The sequence below is a fragment of the Sminthopsis crassicaudata genome, chromosome 2, assembly GCF_048593235.1.
Source record: "Sminthopsis crassicaudata isolate SCR6 chromosome 2, ASM4859323v1, whole genome shotgun sequence".
Classification (NCBI taxonomy): Eukaryota; Metazoa; Chordata; class Mammalia; order Dasyuromorphia; family Dasyuridae; genus Sminthopsis; species Sminthopsis crassicaudata.
Window position 1 is genome coordinate 243,720,893 of NC_133618.1, and position 17,856 is coordinate 243,738,748.

The following is a 17,856-nucleotide window of genomic DNA, read 5'->3' on the forward strand; positions in this document are numbered from 1 at the left end:
GGACCTTAGACAGACTTGGCTTCGGATGTGTGCAAAGACTGAGGACAGGGAGCCAAGGTGGAAGAATACAATGGAAACACTGATTAAATTTTCATCCCCTTACATTTGGATAGTGATTGGGGGGGCATGGAAATCTTCCAAGCCCTCAGAGAAAAGCCACAGTAGGGCAAGCTCGGACAGTCTTTGCAGCCATCAATAGCAGCCTGTCCCGGACTTTACTTATAGCAGCTGGGAGATCTATATGGCTCCTAATGATCCAGAGAGAAGACAGAATCAATCTCCCTCCTGGAGCAAGGCCTGCCTCAGGGGTTCTTAGACCAAATGGGTGTATGTCAGCATCTCAAAGACAATCCATCCCGAATGAAACTTAACATTTTCTCTAGGAAGTCTGACCTTTCCTTCAAACTCTTATATTTCTGAAGAGTCCAATGAGTTCTCCTGGCCCTTCAGGTTTGTCACCTTGGAATCATCCTTGATTGTTCTTTCTTCCCTACCCCTGGACATATTCAGTCAGTTGTCAGATCCTAGCAGGGAGGAAGTACAGAGGTTCAGTTCACATTTGATTGAGCTGTCTCTATCTGCTACCTTGCATGCCCTCCATACACTGTCCCCAGTTTCCCACTGCAGCAATCAAACTGGAAAACTCTGAATTCCCAGAACATACGAGAGTATCATTAAATGGAGCTAGCTAGACTAAAATCCAGGTCTCCTTACTCCTGGTCCAATTCTAGTTGAATATAAGCCACTTCTCTTAGTTCCTCCATTGTAAAATTGGTTAAATATGAGGATTAAACTAGATTTCCCCCACCAAGGACTAAAGATTCCTTTGACTCTAATATCACATCTTCTTTCTTCTATAGTTTCTTCCAGATACAGCATTCTATGGTCAACATTCTTAGGCTATCTCCTAACTCTGCCATCCTAGGTTCTTTGTCCTAAGATTTCTTCAAATTCTGAAATTCTAGTCTTTCTTCCAATTCAGAAGTCCAGAATTTCATTTCCATACCACCACTTTAAGAAAAAAATCTCAACACTAATCTCTGATGTGGCCTGATTTGAGTTTTGTGTCCCAATGGGTGGTCCTCACATTACATGGACACTCTTGATGGTCTATGGCTAGCCCTCAAATGAAAGCAAAGCTAAAGACAGCTTTTGGGACTTTGGGGTACACATGTTAGTGCAGATGGGAGCAACATTCAGGAACACAAAAATCCCAAACATCTTTCCAAACATAGCAACAACAATAGCTATTTTCCTAAATAGAAGTGCCACAAGGTTTATTTTATTAAATTTTTTTTTTGGTGCAGGCAAATGACAATGAGGTGAATGGAAAACTGTCCTCATTAGTGATGCTTGTGGACCTGGAGGCTGAGGGATAGTTCCTTAATGGGGAGCAGGCTGGTGGAGATGCTAGAATGTCCAAGTGATCCCTCATGGGAGAGGCAGCACAGTATAATGGAAAGAGATTATAGTTAAGAGCCAGAAGATCAGAATCTGAAAAATTGCTTTATTATTTACTGGCTATGTGACTTTGGCCAAGTAATCCTCCCTCTCTGAGCTTCAGCTTCCTCTACTATAAAATAAGGGACTTGGATTAGATTAGCAGTTGCCAAAGTATAGTCTTGGAACAGATTTCTTAAGAGGTCTGAGAAGTCAAAATGATGTTCATCATACTATTAAGACATTATTTGTCAATTAAAATGCTCCTCCCTTTTTCCAACTATATATCGTGTGAGGCTGCATTTTCTTCAGTTACTTCAATCAAAACAACATATCAGAACAGATTGAATGAGAAAGTGATTATGAAAATCCAGCTGTCTTTTGGTAAACCAGACATTAAAGCGATTTACAAAAATGTGTAAAACAATGTCACTCTTTTCCTTATTTTTTATTTTGCAAAATATTGTTATTTTAAAATAAAAATATGTGATGGGTTTGCTGTTATTTTAAATAAATTATAAAGAATGTTAAATTTTTGTCAATTTAAATTTCTAATGCAGCCAATATTGATAGCTATAATCCACATTGACAAAAGCTGTCTGGGTTCCTCAATAAAATGTAAGAGTAGAAAGGGGTCCAAAGACCAAAATGTTTGAGAACTGCTGGATTAGAAAGTTGTAAAGGTCCTTTTCAATTCTACAATCTGTTTTCCTTGGGGAGGTTAGTGGGTTGCAGTTCTGAAAAGAATGAGAAATGCCCGTCAGCCATCTTTATGTGAGGGACAGATGATCTCTCCCTGTGTATGGTAACATCGTGGGCTAGAAGGAGAAAGAGAAGAGGAGTGATAGCTACAGTAAGAAGAAATGGAAAATGATGAGCACATCAAAGAGCAGTTCCCCCCAGAGGAAAGGAGGATAGAGAATGCCCGATTCTGGCAGGCAAGGCTTCGCCAGCTGCTGCATGAGAAGGATTCATTGGATGCTTTGGAAACTAAATGAATGAATGAATGAAACACCTTTTAAAGCATTTCAGATAGTGTTGTGCTAGGCACTGAGATACAGATGCAAAAGCAAGGCAGTTCTTATTGTCAAAGACCTCACATTCTAAATGGGTAAGACAATGCATGTTGAAGAGTGGTATCCAGGGAAGGATATTTTGTTCAGTGAAGTCACAAGTTTGGTGAGAAGAGCCATATGGGAAATTGACTAACACACAATTTCCAAAAGCAAGAGTGGGATTGATCTGATCGTTATTACTAGATCAAGAAGTAGACAGGTGGGATGTGTGGTTGCCCTCCTCTGGATGTAGCAGCAGAGGTAAGGGGGATGTGAAACGTGACTTTGCACAGCCCTCCCTCACTTAAATCCAATCCCCTTGCACATCATGGCATCATCTCCATGATGTCATGGTGCTCTTCAAGAATGAAGGACAAACAACAACAACAACAATTCTGGGACCTGCAAGATAGAGTGGATGCTGTGAATTTGCTGGGACTTATTTATTCTTTTTTAAGGATACACTTGGTACTTTTTTTTTTTAAAGAAAGCTTTTTATTTTCAAAATATATACATGGATAATTTTCAACATTTACCCTTACAAAACCTTATGTTCTAATTTTTCTCCTCTCTTCCCCCCACCCCGCCCTCAGATGGCAAGTGATCTACTATATGCTAAATGTGTGCAATTCTTCTATACACATTTTCACAATTATCATGTTGCACAAGAGAAATCATGTTGCAAAAGAGGAAAACTGAGAAAGAAAACAAAATGCAAGCAAACAACAAAAAGAGTGAAAATGCTATGTTATGATCCACACTCTGTTCACACAGTTCTCTCTCTGGGTATAGATGGCTCTCTTCATCACAAGCCCATTGGAACTGGCCTGAATCATCTCATTGTTGACAAGAACCATGTCCATTAGAATTGATCATTGTATAATCTTTTATAATAATTCTTCTAGTTCTGCCCATTTCACTCAGCATCAGTTCATGTAAGTCTCTCCAGGCTTCTCTGAAATCATCCTGCTGGTCATTTCTTATAGAACATTAATATTCTATAACATTCATATACCATAACTTATTCAGCCATTCTCTAACTGATGCACATCCACCCAGTCTCCAGTTTCTGGCCACTACAAAGGGGGCTGCCACAAACATTCTTGCACATGTGGGTCCCTCCCTCTTTTAAGATCTCTTTGGGATATAAGCCCAGGAGTAGCACTGCTGGGTCACAGTTTGATAACTTTTTGAGGATAGTTCTAAATTGCTCTCCAGAATGGCTGGATTCTTTCACAACTCCACCAACAATGTATCAGTGTCCCAGTTTTCCCACATCCCCTCCAACATTCATCATTGTCTTTTCCTGATATTCTAGACTGAGAGGTATGTAGTAGAACCTTAGAATTATCTTAATTTGCATTTCTCTGATCAATATACTCTTGGTACTTTTATCATTATGTCCCAGTAAGCAGTTCATTCTGGAAGCTCACTCCAATCTAGAATTCACATATTGAAGAACTCTCAGCCTGTACAGTTGGTTGGATGATTTCTCCCAGAACCTCCATTTAAAAAGGGTACCCACATTCATTCAGAGCTGTACTTTAGACTTTTTTTATCTTGCCAGGTATGTTGTTGTTTGTTGTTATTGTTGTGGTTTGTCCTTCATTTTTGAAGGTAACCATAGCTTCAGTGAGGTGATGCCATGACATGCAAGTGATTTGTATTTAAGCGAGGGGTGGCTGTGCAAAGTCCCTGGCTTAATTTTCTCTTCTGAAGCCACATGGGTCTAGTGGCAAAATATTGATCAGAACAACTGGAGATGGCCTCGAATACAGTAGGACACCATGGCCTTTTTAACTTGACAGTCTCAGTATGACTGGGAAACTATCCATTCAGTGATGAAGACTAGGTTAGAAAAAAATGAGACAAAGAATGGTCTTTTTACCTACATAGATACTGAAGGCCTTATATTTAGAAGGCAGAAAGATTTTGTTCTGTTTTAATATGAGTCTGAATTCTTGTACACTGAGAAAGAGAAGGAAAAAAGGAAGAAAAAAGGAAGGGAAAAGAAAAAAGGAAAGAAGGGAGAAAGGGAAGAAGGAAAGGAAGGAGGGAGAAAGGAAGAAAATGAAGAAGCTGCCTGTTTATAGTAAATTGGATGATGAGAAGTAACAACAGAAAGAAGAAAGAGCTGTTCTACTCTTGTTTCTCTTTTCTCTGATCCGAGAATGACAGATATGTTGGGAAATGACAGAAAAAACATATGTCTAACAGAATTGATACCCAAGATAAGTAAGGAGATAGATCACCAATTTGCCCTTGATGAATTCAAGTCTCCTCCCCTAGATGAATTGATTCTGAAAGAATTGGCAGGTATGATTGATGAGTTACTGTCAGTGATATTTTAAAAGATCATGGAAAACAGGCAAAGGATCCCAAGATGTGAGAAAGGTTAACTTTGTCCCAATTTTCAAAAAAGGAGAAGAAAACAGTCTGAAAAGTATAGACCAGTGAGCTTGTCTCCAATTTCTTGGACAATTTTAGAACAGATCATTAAGGAGATGGTTGGGGAACAGTAAGAAATAGAAATGGTGATTACAAAGAGCCAGCATGGCTTCATCAAGAACAGGTCATGCCAGACTAACCTCATTTCCTTTTTGACAGGAGTACTAAACTATTAGATGAGAGGAATACTGTGGTTATAGTATAAAGGTACAAAAATGAGAGATGGAATGTCATGTGCAGGGAATAGCAAATAGGCCAATTTAATTGGAATATTGAATATGGGAAGGAGAGTAATGCAAGAATGAGTCTGGAAAGGTAGACTGGGACAAAACTGTGAAAGATTTGAAATAGTAATCAAGTTTATATTTTATCTTAGAGGCAATTATGAATCTTGAGCAGAGAAGAGATGGTCACTCCAGTGCTGTAGGAATATCAGTCTGCATTCCAAAAAAAAAGGAAACAGATTTTGTCTCTAGAGATTGAATCATGCCAAGAAAACAAAAAGAAAAGAAAAGGGATTTTAACTTGGAAGTTGGGTGAATAATAGATCAGAAAAGGAAAAAAGATGTGAAGTAGAGAGACCAAATGGGGAGTCATTGTGATGGTCCACATGGTGATGAGAGGTTATGAGGATTGGCCAGGTGAGTAGAGAGAAAGGATTGGATGTGGGAGATGTGCTGCTAGAATTAACAATACTTGGTAACTAAGAAAAGAAGAAAAGTGAAGAATTGAGGTTGCCTTTGAGGCTATAAAACTAAGCAATTGGGATAGGAGTTATCTCAATAAAAATTGAGAAATGGAGAAGAGGAGATGATTTGGGAGGAAAGATAATGAATTCTCTTTAGAAATTGTGAATATAAAATATTGGGACATTTATTCAAATATGTTCATGAGGCAGTTTGCTGATATAGGAATGGAGTTCAGTAGAGACCATCTGCATAGAGGTAATGGCTAAATCCATGGGAACTGATGAGATCATTAAGAGTAAAACTGTAGAGAGAAAAGAAAAGGGCTCAGGACAGAGCCCTGGAGTGCATCCACACATAAAGGATGAGTCATGGATGATGATCCAGCAGAGGAGATTAGAAGGAACAGCCAGATGGGTGGCAAAGAACGATGACAGAGCAGAATCACAAAAATCCAAGGTGTCAGGAGTTTCCAGGAGGAAAGGGTGGTCCAAAGTGTCAAATATTGCAGAGAGGTCAAGAAGTATAATAATTAAGAAGGAAGGAGAGGGTAATTCTTCTTCTTCTTCTTTTTTTTTTTTTTTGGTCTCACATTATCCTTCTCTTGTCTAGGCTAAATGTCACTATTTATTTATTTATTTTTATTTTTATTCTTTGGCAGTTCTCATATTTTCAAAAAGTCCTGCTTTCCTATTCTCTTTGTGGTGGCCTTCCTCTGGATACACACTGGCCTAATAATGTCTTTATTAAAATATAGTGTCCAGAAATGAACACTGTATTCCAGATGTTATCTGATCAGAACAGACTCTTTCAGTTGGATTCTGGCTTTCTTTAAAGCAGTCTAAGACTGAGTTAGCTTTGTCACCTATTTGTTAATAAGTCCATTGACTTATATCAAACTCAAAGAACACTAAACCCCCTAGAACTTTTTTATACTAACAAGTATCTCTACATAACTCCCCATATTCTGTGTTTATATAGTTGATTTTTAAAACCCAAGCACAGGCTTTTCTGCTTATTGGTTGGTTTGTTAGATTCAATTTATTATTTTAGCCTATTGAGATATTTTTCATCCTGACTCCATTTCCTATATGTTAATTATTCCTTTCAATGTCATATGATATGAAAATTTGATAATCTATTCATTCATTCAAGTCATTAATAAAATGTTGAACAGCACAGGACCAGGGACAGATCCCTCAGGCACTACACTAGTCAGTCTATTCATGTTGACAGTGACCAATGAATGATTATTCTTTGAATCTGTCCATTCAAAGAAAAGCAACATTATGTAGAGAATAGAGGAGTAAGAAAGGCTCCTAGGTTGAAGTCCCTTCCCTGACACATATAATCTGTGTGATTCTGGGCAAATTACCTAACTTCTCAATGCTCTAAGCAAATTATCTTAAAAGAGATAATATTTATAAAAGTGCTTAGCCCCATGTCTGGTTCCTAGTAAGCATTATATACATGTTTATTCTCTTCCCTTAGCCCTCCAAACAACCCTAAAGGAGTAACTTGCAGAAAAGGTGCTGATGAGTTGGTAGGAAGGTCCTCAATCCAAAGTTCACTAAACCAAGGAAATCAGTTATCCTATTCATATTCCCTTGCTTACCATTCAATTAGTGCTAAACCTGCTTGTATTACCATATTGTCTACAAATCTCCATCTCATCCAAAAAGATATTAAGAGCAACTTTGTCAAATGCCTAACTGAATTCTTAGGATCTACCAGTGTGGCAAGAAAGAAAGGAAGGAAGGAAAGAAGGAAGAAAGGAAGGAAGAAAGGAAGGAAGGAAGGAAGGAAGGAAGGAAGGGAGGGAAGGAGGGAGAGAGGAAGGAGGAGAGGGAGAGAGGGAGGAAGGAAGAGAGGAAGGAAGAAGGGAGGGAGGGAGGGAAGGAAGGAGAGAAGAAGGGAGGGAGGGAGGGAGGGAAGGAAGGAAGGAGGAAAGAAGGGAAGGAAGAAATAGGGAAGGAAGGAAGAAGAGACGGAGGGAGGGAAGGAAGGGAGAAAGAAAGAAGAAAGAGAAAAAAAGGAAGGAAGGAGGAAAGAAACAGAAAAGAAAGAAAGAAAAGAAAATTCACTAAACCAAGGAAATCAGTTATCCTATTCATATTCCCTTGCTTACCATTCAATTAGTGCTAAACCTGCCTGTATTACCATATTGCCTACAAATCTCCATCTCATCCAAAAAGATATTAAGAGCAACTTTGTCAAATCTCTAACTGAATTCTTAGGATCTACCAGTGTGGCAAGAAAGAAAGGAAAGAAGGAAAGAAGGAAAAAATAAAGAAGAAGGAAAAAGGAAGGAAGGAGGTAAGTAAGAAAAGAAGGAAGGAAGGGAAAAAAGGAAGGAAAGAAAGTAGGAATGAAGGAAAAAAAGCAAGGATGGAGGAAGGAAAGGAGGGAGGGAAGGAAGGGAAGGGAAGAAAATAAAGAAATAGCATTATTTGTATTGTGTTCTAAGTTTTGCAAAATGTACTATCTCACTTGACCCTCATAGATGTATGTGCTGTTATTACCTCCAGTTGACAGATAAAGAAGCTGAAGATGAGAGAGGTTAAGGGAATTGTCCTTATAAATTTATAAGTATCTGAGGCAGGAAGTGAATTCAAATCTTCCTAACCACAAGTCCGGCATTCAATTCAAAATACCATTCTGACTGTTGATAAAATGAAATGAGCCTAGAATAATTTGTTTTTGAAGAAACCATGTTTGGATCCTGGTAAGACCATTTCTCCTTTTAAATACTTGGACAATTTCACAAGGAATTGAAGTCAAGCTCATTTACTTTGGGAAAATCCATTCATCTCTCTGAATTTTAATTTTCTCCTTTATTATGGGTGTGGTAATCATTGTTCTACTTCCCTCACAAGGTACTTATGAAGAAAATTCTTTGTAAATTATCAAGCACTGGAACTATATATTTTTTTCTATGACTCAGACAAGGACTGGAAATCTGTGCCATATATACAAACCAGGGGCTTTCCTTCACCTTCCAGTAACTGCTTCTGAGTACACAATGCAGTATGGAGGGTGTGACGGAACTGCCATCTACCAAGATTCCCTTCTTTCCTCACCATGCAAATTAAGTTCTGAAAGACAACAAAAGCCAAGATTTAATTGACCCAAGGGTCTGGTGAGGTTCAAGCTGGGATCCCTTTAATGCAGTTTCTTAATAGTCTTAGGCTGTACTAACTTGACTTCCTGGTTACCAGTGGTATAAATGGTCCCATCACTATTGGGTAAGTGCCCTTCTAATTTGGCAAATGTCAGAAGACCAGTCAAGGCATCACAGCCTACCCTCCTGAACAAAAGTTTGTTTCTATGTGGAGATGGAGGGATGCATATCTCCAGACACTAAGTGTCCTTGTTCTATATCATAGCTCTGCTAGGATTAAGTAAGCTTTATTTTCTTGAATAGTTAAGTAAACTGTCAATGACCAAGTATTTCATTTAGATACAAATGAAACTTAAATTGAACAGACCTGCTTCTAACAGCAGCCAGTTAAGCTAAAGCTTCATCATTGAAGTCATAGCGTATTGGACAAGGGAGGTGATAGATAATCTACAGGTTCTCTGATCTGCCCAGAGTGGGGGATGAGAAGAGAGAATGTAAGGATGGAGATAGCTAGAGTGAGTGAGGAATATTCATGACTCCAGAGGAATTCTACTAATCCTTCTGTTTAGTCTTAGCTGACTTATCCAAAGAAGGCTCTATGTCTTATTAAGCCCCCCCCCCAATCAGTGATATTAAATTCAAGTAAAAATGGGGGTGGGAGAAAAGCATTCACAACTATATAAGAATTCTTAATGGTCTGCACATTGACTTAGTTTATAATATACATATATAGTTTATAATATATTAGATATAATATTATCCATGTTTTATTATACTTTATTTTGTTAAATATTCTCCAATTCCATTTTAATCTAGTTCAGGATATACAGTACTCAGGAATATTGTGAGCATCATACAACTAGGTCATGTTTGAAATGTCTGCTTTATGTCTTTGGGTCATACTGGGATTATTCTATGTATGGCCAGCTTACATTATGGGAAGAGTTGCATGTTTCCCATAGATTTCCCACAGATGAGCCAAAGATGAGTCATTTGGTGATTGGTAGTAAAGCAGAAATGTACATGTCTTCTTGTATTCTCCATGAATTTGTATGGTATTCAACAAATCCTGTAATTAGATCAACATCAATCAATCACCAAACATTTATCAAACATTTATCAAGTTTCAGGGTAGTATTAGATGCTGGGGATAGAAACAGAAAAATAAGGCAGTTCCTCACCTCAAGGAGCTTATATGCTATTATGAGAGAAACTATACATACCATACATATAAAGTAAATACAAGCTAAATCTGATGGCAAAGATACAAGGCTCTGTGGAATCAGGAAAACCTCTCATAAAAGTAACGTAGACTGAATCTTGAAGGAAACTAGAGATTCTAACTTAACGTAAGGCTTTGTCTAAATTCCTTGAAACTCTGAATCTTATTAGAACATCTGGTCAGATCACATCTGGAGAAATGTAATGAGTTCTGGCACTCACATTTTAGAAGAATTTTGACAAACCAGAGCACTTCAAGATGATGCTAACCAGGACTATGAAGATCATGCCATGAGAAATTTCATTGAAATAACTGGGGGTGTTCAGTTTGGAAAACAGAAGTTCTAGGTGAGACTGAATAGCCAGCCACCTTCCAGTATTTGAAGGGTTGTCATGTGGAAGAGTCATTAGTGCTGTTCTGTTAGGCTCCATAAGAAACATTAGAAGGAATCCACATATATAAGCCTGGGAAAGCACTTAAACTCACTGGGCCTTAGTTTTTCATCTTTAAAATGGAGGAAAGAGACTAGATCTTTTGCCAAGTTTCCTTCTGGATCTAAATCTATGATCCTATGAAATGATGGAAATTGCCAGGCTGATTTTGGCATAAAATAAGGAAAACTTCCTAATATTAGAAATTTCCAATGGATGAATGGGTAGATGGCTTTAGGAAGTAATAGTTTCCCTCATCAGAGGCCTCTGAGAATCAGATGGATGAATCTTTCTTAAAGATGAATGAGTGGTTAGGCATGGTGGCAAATTCCTATAACACCTGCTCTGAGGTAGATGGCTTGCTTGAGTTTGGGAATGTTGAGTAGCAATTGGGCTACTCAATAAGGTGAGCCCCTAGGAGCTGGAATGTCAAAGGAAGAATGAACCAACTCAGATCAGAAATGGAACTGTCAAAATGTCTATATTGATCAGCACCTGTGACTACATCTATACTTCTAGCCTGAATGAATTTGTGAAATTTAGTCTCTAAGAAGGAAAAGGCAATATTAAACAATGAATAAATGATTAAAAAAAGGATTAAGTGCTTTTGCCAGGCATTGGACAAAGTGCAGAAGATATAAATAGTTTCTATTCTCAAGGGGCTTAAATTCTCAAGGCTATACATAGAGGAGAATGATGACCAGGTTTGGCTGAAACACAGGGGATGGATTGAGAATAGGTAGATGATACGGCTAGGTGACTGATTGGATGGAATCTGAAGCTTAAGTATGGTCTGATGTCTAGAGCCATCCATTAGCTTTAATATGCTAAGGGGGCTGTACCCACGCATCCATAAACTGGGTTGAATCCTAGGGCAGAAGCTTCAAAGAGAATTGGATTAAATTCCCCTAGATCTGGGTCCTAACCCTGAGTGTGGAAATCTAACCGTCAGGATCACTGTGAAGGGAGCTGATTCTGAGATTCTGCTTGCAGGAAGACAGAGCACAGTGAAAATCAGTCTGTTTCTGGGGGGATTTTCAGGGGCAGGTCTGATGAAGAGTCTGGATAGAGCTTTGGCTCGGGGCATGCATGACACAGGGCCCTTATATCCAAATGCTGGGCTGAAAAGTTCCAAGTAAGACTGTCTTTTGTTCCCATCCCTTGGATGCTTTGTTGTTGACTGGAGGATTCAGCCAGACAGAATCTCATTATCCAAACTGGAAGACAGCCAGGGCTCTTTTCTGATAGCCAGGAGGGCGCTCTCCAGTTCTGATATACATTATGGACTCATTGTTGGAAATTATTGAAGCCAGAAATCTGGCAAGAAACATCTTTCTCCCGCATTTAGGAAACCCATCAGTTGAAGGTGGGTTAGATATATCTGCTACAAGTTGGTTGTATCATATTAGAGCAGTAGACAATCATAAAAAAATAGTTTAGAGACTGAATTTTGATCCAATGTTAATTCTTTAAGAAATAATAGCAATAACTCACCTTTATATAGAGCTAAGCTTTAATAACTTAAATGGCACTTAGACTTTTTGAATATCCTGTCTGTCTGTCTCTATGCATCAGAGATTTATGTATACTGTATAGAGCTATTTAGATGAGAAACATAGTACAAAGAGCTTGGAGTCCAAAGACCTGTGTTCCAAATCTGATTCAACCACTTAGGCTGTGCATCACTGGGTAAATCATAGAATCACAGAGTTAGGACTGGAATATATCATCTAGTCCCTTATCCTACAGATGAGGAAATTGAGACCCAGAGAAGTGAAGTAGTTTTAGTTTGTCTCAGATCAGAAACCCAGGTTTCCTGGCTTGCAATCCAGCAGTCTTGCAACTCCACAATGCCATCTCCCATAGATCACTTAACCTCTGGGTCTAAGATTCCACACTACAAAAACGGGGATGCCATTTGTAGGACTTAGCTCACTGAGTTGTTGTAAGCATGAAATGAGATAATGCATGTAAAGGACTTTATAAACTGTAAAGTACCAGGGGAAATGTGAGTTATTATAATGATTATTTTGAATAGCAACACAATGCTGTCACAAAGGAAATGTGTGGGCAAATAAGTACTATACAGGAAGGAAAGAAGAGAAAGACCAGAATGGGCTGGAGAGGTCGTGGGGAACGTCCTCTGTGGAGGGAATGGGGCTAGAAGTATCCTTACAGAGTGGGCAAAGTTTGGAGAGGCAGCGATGAGAGGGGAGGATATTCTAGGCAGAGGTATGGCTTGATCTGAGGTAATAAACTTTGTTTTCTAAAATGTACCTAGTGCTAGCTGTTATATATTGGCATGTATACACCTTTACACAGACATAAGTATATGTACATAAAATGTGAATTCTCCCTTTCATGCCAAAGTTGCATTATTCCAGGATGAAAATGATGCAGATTTGAAAGTAAGATGGGCATTAGTTTCACAGTTGTTCTGAACCCCAGTCATGTCGTCCTGGAGCTGAATGTTGAGAACACGGAGCAGGCAATCACCCAAGAGGACATAGAGAAAATACTCCCATGAGAACTGGAGGCCCCGTTCAGCTTTACCAGCTGCTCGCCTTGTTTGAATAAATAAGGGCCAGAATTCAATTCTTTTTGGCCACAGATAGCTATTCACAAAGAGACTGTACGTGAGATGGTCTGTGTCAACGCATGGAGTACCACCACTGATTGAATTATGAATCTTTCAAATGCAATAATAGAGAAAGCTCCTGGGGTTCTAGATTCCCACTCTATCATCTACTACCCATGTGATCTTGGGCAAGCCATCACCTCTCTGAGTCTCAGTTTCCTCATTTGTCTAGATATTCTTTAAGATTCCTTTCAGTTTTAAATCTATGATCTTATATATAAGCTCTCCTAGGAATAAAAGGTCATTTTCTATGAGAAAATGGCACAAAATGAATGCTGGACTTGTGAGTTAGGGAACCCAAGTTTGATTTTCATCATTATAACTCATTTCCTTGATACATGCTTAATAAATTTTATTAAGACTATTTAATAAATGTTTGTGGAATTGAGTTTAATCTTTTAATCATTTAATCTCTCTGTACTTCAGTTTCCTTACTTGTTAAATGGGAATAAGTCTTGATCTAACTGCTTTGTAAGATTACTGGAAGTGGAAATGTGAAAATAAATGTAATACAGCTTTGAAAAGTATGCTGCTGGGCAATGAATCAAGAATATGAGATGTCTTTGGTTGCATCATGAAATTGGTCTCTAAGTTAATAGATATATTTGGAGACAGTTTTGCTCAGTGTCACAGAGGATTTGAAGCCAGGTCTTCAGACACCAAATGCAGAATCGATCTCTCAATATGCTGGGCAAATGGAAGGATTTATTACCATTGGACCACTGTAGCTTCCAAGCCACAGATAATTAAAATTGTCAAAATTAATAACAGATCAGGTGGCCCTCTGATAATAATAATGATCACAATAATAACAATCACATTCCTATAGTATTTTATAATTTACTTCCTCTTGATGATCTTATTACATATATGGACAGTGCAAATATTACTGTTCTCCTGTACAGACCTAGAGCCTTGGAAAAGTGAGATAATTTCCAAGGTCACAGAGTTGGTAAGGAATGGATCCAGGACACCTCCTGCTCTGCATTTTAGAGCTATTTCCCCCGTAGCATACTATAAGAGTTAATGTCCTTTTTTTGGCCTTTCTTGGAATCATTCTCTAATCTCTTTCTGCAGAGTTTTGAAGGATATTACTTGGCTAAGAAGTTGAGCCATTGTATGGCTCAGTACAAAGAGAATGCTTGCCTGTCTTCTTATTTCAATGATGTATCTTCAATCAGATCTGTCCATTGTTAGAATGGGGAAGATGTTAAAGTGTGAGTAAAATCCAGTTGCCTGTGTTGTTAGAAGCAGGAAATCCCAGGAGTTTCTGAGAGATGAATAGATACTGTTCAGGATCCAAAGGCTCTTGACAAGCTAGAACAATAGATGCAATATAAGGAGGTGACATGTAAATTCTTAAAGAACTTAGGTTCAAAAAATCAATGGCACAAGTATAGGCAACGAGATAGCACGCATAGAAACAGATCTGGGAGTCTTAGTGAACTACAAGCTCAATAAATGTCAACAATGTGACATGGGAGCTAAAAAATTTACTTCTAAAGTTATGTTGCATTGAAATAGAAACAATATCCAAAAAAGGAGGGATGATGGTCCTGCCATATTCTGCTTAAATATGGCCATATCTGTTATTTCCATCAGTTATGGAAACCTAATTTTAATTGACAAACCAGAATATAGGATAATAAGGGACTTTGGAACAAGAAAATATGAAATTTATTTGAAGAAACAGCAAATGTTTAACCTAGAAAAGACTCAGAGATCCATGCTGCTTGTCCTCAAGTACCTAAAAGATGGTGATGTAGAAGAAGGATTGTTGTGCCTTGTCCTAGTAGACAGAATTGCTGTAGAAGAATAGAAGATTGAAGGAAGCAGATTTTTTGACTGTATAACAAAAACCAACAATAACTTATTAACAATGGGAACTTTCCAGAGTGGGCTGCTTCACTTGGTAGTGTTTCACTGTCATTGGAGAGATATTGCAGATGATTTGTTTGTTCATATTCAGGCTCCTGAGATCTCATTCTGTGATTCAATCCCTTCTCCAGGTAGAGCTGGCTATTTAGATCAGGGGGAATTCCAGTTGGTCAACTCCCTCAGGGACAAGCTTGTCCCTTTTTGTCCACTGGGATTTGGTTAAGAGGGCCAGAGTCCCTGGGTTATAGGATTACAGGTGGCCCAGCCAGGCTATTGATGTAAAACCAGGTTGCCAAAGTCCATGCTGTGCTGCCCATGATCCAATTACCAGAAATAAGTATGAGAAGTGTGAATGGAATATTGAATTGTGCCACTTAATTTTAGCCTGATGATCAGAATGCTAGACGAGGTGGTAATGTAGGGATATAAATTTAGCAATCTTTCTGTCTCTCTCTGCTTCCTATCTGTCTCCATTCCTGTTCCTTTTCTTTTTTCTCATTTTAGGTCATATCAATTTAACTGTATTCAGGTTAAAAAAAATTAATGGAGTAGTTCAGGCCAAGAGCCTTCTCTTTGTCCAAATTATGACCAATAGACATTTGATATTACGGTATAAAGGATTTGAGTAAATTGGTGGCCCTCTCTGAGTTTCATTTATTTTTCTCTGCAAAATATTTCGGGCTTTAAATATCTTCCTGATTCTAACAATGGACAGATCTGATTGAAGATACATCATTGAAATAAGAAGACAAGAGCATTCTCTTTGTACTGAGCCATACAATGGACAGGAGAGTAGGAGGGACTTCTGGGATTACAAAACAGGGATAATTAAAAAAAAAAAGAAATCCAACAACAACCTAGAAAAGCTAGTACAAGAGACTGAATCTGATAAAATGATCCAGTAGGGATAAAACTGAAGTCCTCTATTTGAAATTGAAAACAACAGTAACAGAAGAACCTATTTTTTACAAGTAGTGGTTGGAAGAAATATATCTAGAAAACAATGCATGCATAAAGGATCAAATGAGATGCTGTATATAAAGCACTTTGCACATTGTATAGATTATGTAAATGTAAACTAGTATTCTGATTGTGGTTTATCTCCAGGAAGGCAGGGATGCTAAAGTATCCTAGGTAATGCTGGCCTCTTGATATGTGATCAGTGAAGCTTGGCTGATTGATCGACTCAGTAGGGGAGGGGTAAATTTGCCGGACTTGGAATAAAATCTAGTTTCAGAGCCTGGTTCTGGCATGCAGCAGGTATGTGAACCAGTACAAATAATTTCTTTGGGATCTCAGTTTTCCCATATGTAAAAGGACCATAGGAACTTTTATTTTGCATATCTCATGAGGTTGTTATATTTGGTGAACATTTTTTAAAAAAAGGCAATGTGACATAGGGAAGGGAACAGGAAGTCTACAGAGGACCTCAAAATCTTGGGCAACCAACCTGTTTTGCTTTTGCTTGATCTGAGATCAGGATGGCTACCCCTAGTTTTTTTTTTTTTAATATCAAATGCATATAGGAAATTAAAATGGCAATCTGAGTTGGAGGATCTGGGAGCACAGTACTTACTAACAAGATCTATGACTGGGGGCAGCTAGATGGCACAGTAACTAGAGCACTGGTCCTGAAGTCAGGAGGACCTGAGTTCAAATCTGACTTTAGACACTTAATACTTACTCCTGTGTGTCCTTGACAAGCCATTTATCTCCAATTCCTTTGCTGCCACACCATCTCTCTCCCCCCCAAGTGTAGTAGAAAGTATAAACCTTAAATTAAAAAAAATACTTTAAAAACAGGATCTATGACCTTAGGTCAGAGTTCAGATTTCATCTCTGATACTAGCTGTCTAGCTGTGTAATCATAGGTAAAAAGTCACTCAAATCTCAGAGACTTCCTAGCTTTGTGACCTGAGGCAATCACTTAACCCCATTTGCCTCAGTTTCCTCATCTATAAAATGAACTGGAGAAGGAAATGGCAAACCACTCAATATTTCTGTCAAGAAAACCCCAAATGAAGCTGTGAAGAGTTGGACATGACTGACATGAATGAATGATAACAACAAAAATACAGAATCTGCACAATATGAATGAGAAGTAATGTAAGAAGAAAAGTATTGGAAGAACGAGGGAACTGAAGTATGCAGGAAGAGAAAGAGTATTTACCCATTCTGAGTCTCAGTTCCCTCATTGTTAAGTGAGAGGGTTGGACTACATGGATTATGAGTTCTCTTTTAGCTCTAAATCTATGATATGGTGACTTTGGGCTGGCTATTTTCCCTCTTTGGAACTCAGCAAAATGGGATATTGAGCTAGAAAGTCCTTAAAGTGCACTCTCCAGCTTGAATAGTCCCTGATGACTGAACCTGAGCCCTGTTTCATCTGAAAGTGAACAATTCCTGAGGAAACAAAGTAGACCTTTCCCCCCCTAGTTACAAAGTGAGCTTTGTATGTAACTTAGACCAGACTAGAACAGCATCTTTGGGGTAGAAGGGAGTTTATAGCATATTAGAGAATATATACGTTTTATTGGATGGCAAGGATATAATTCTATGAGTTTGAACCAAAGAAGATACATATCTAGTTCAGTTGTGATGTGGATTCAAATATTAGCTCCAGCTGTGTGATTACAGACATGTTTTTGAAGCTTAGTCTCTTCATCTATAAAATGGGAATAATGATTTTTGCATTACTGATTTCACAAGGTGATTGTGAGGAAAACATCTGAAAAGTTTAAAGTACGTTAGAAATACATATTGCTATTATTATATTTGAATACACATTGAACCTGTGTTATTATCAGGGGAATCCCTAGTATGAAAACACCTTCCATTGTTGAATGTAAGGAAATTTTGGTAATTTACAGCCTTAGGATTATAAGGGGGCTCTTGACATTTTTTTATGTCATAACTACACAGTGGCATATTAGATAG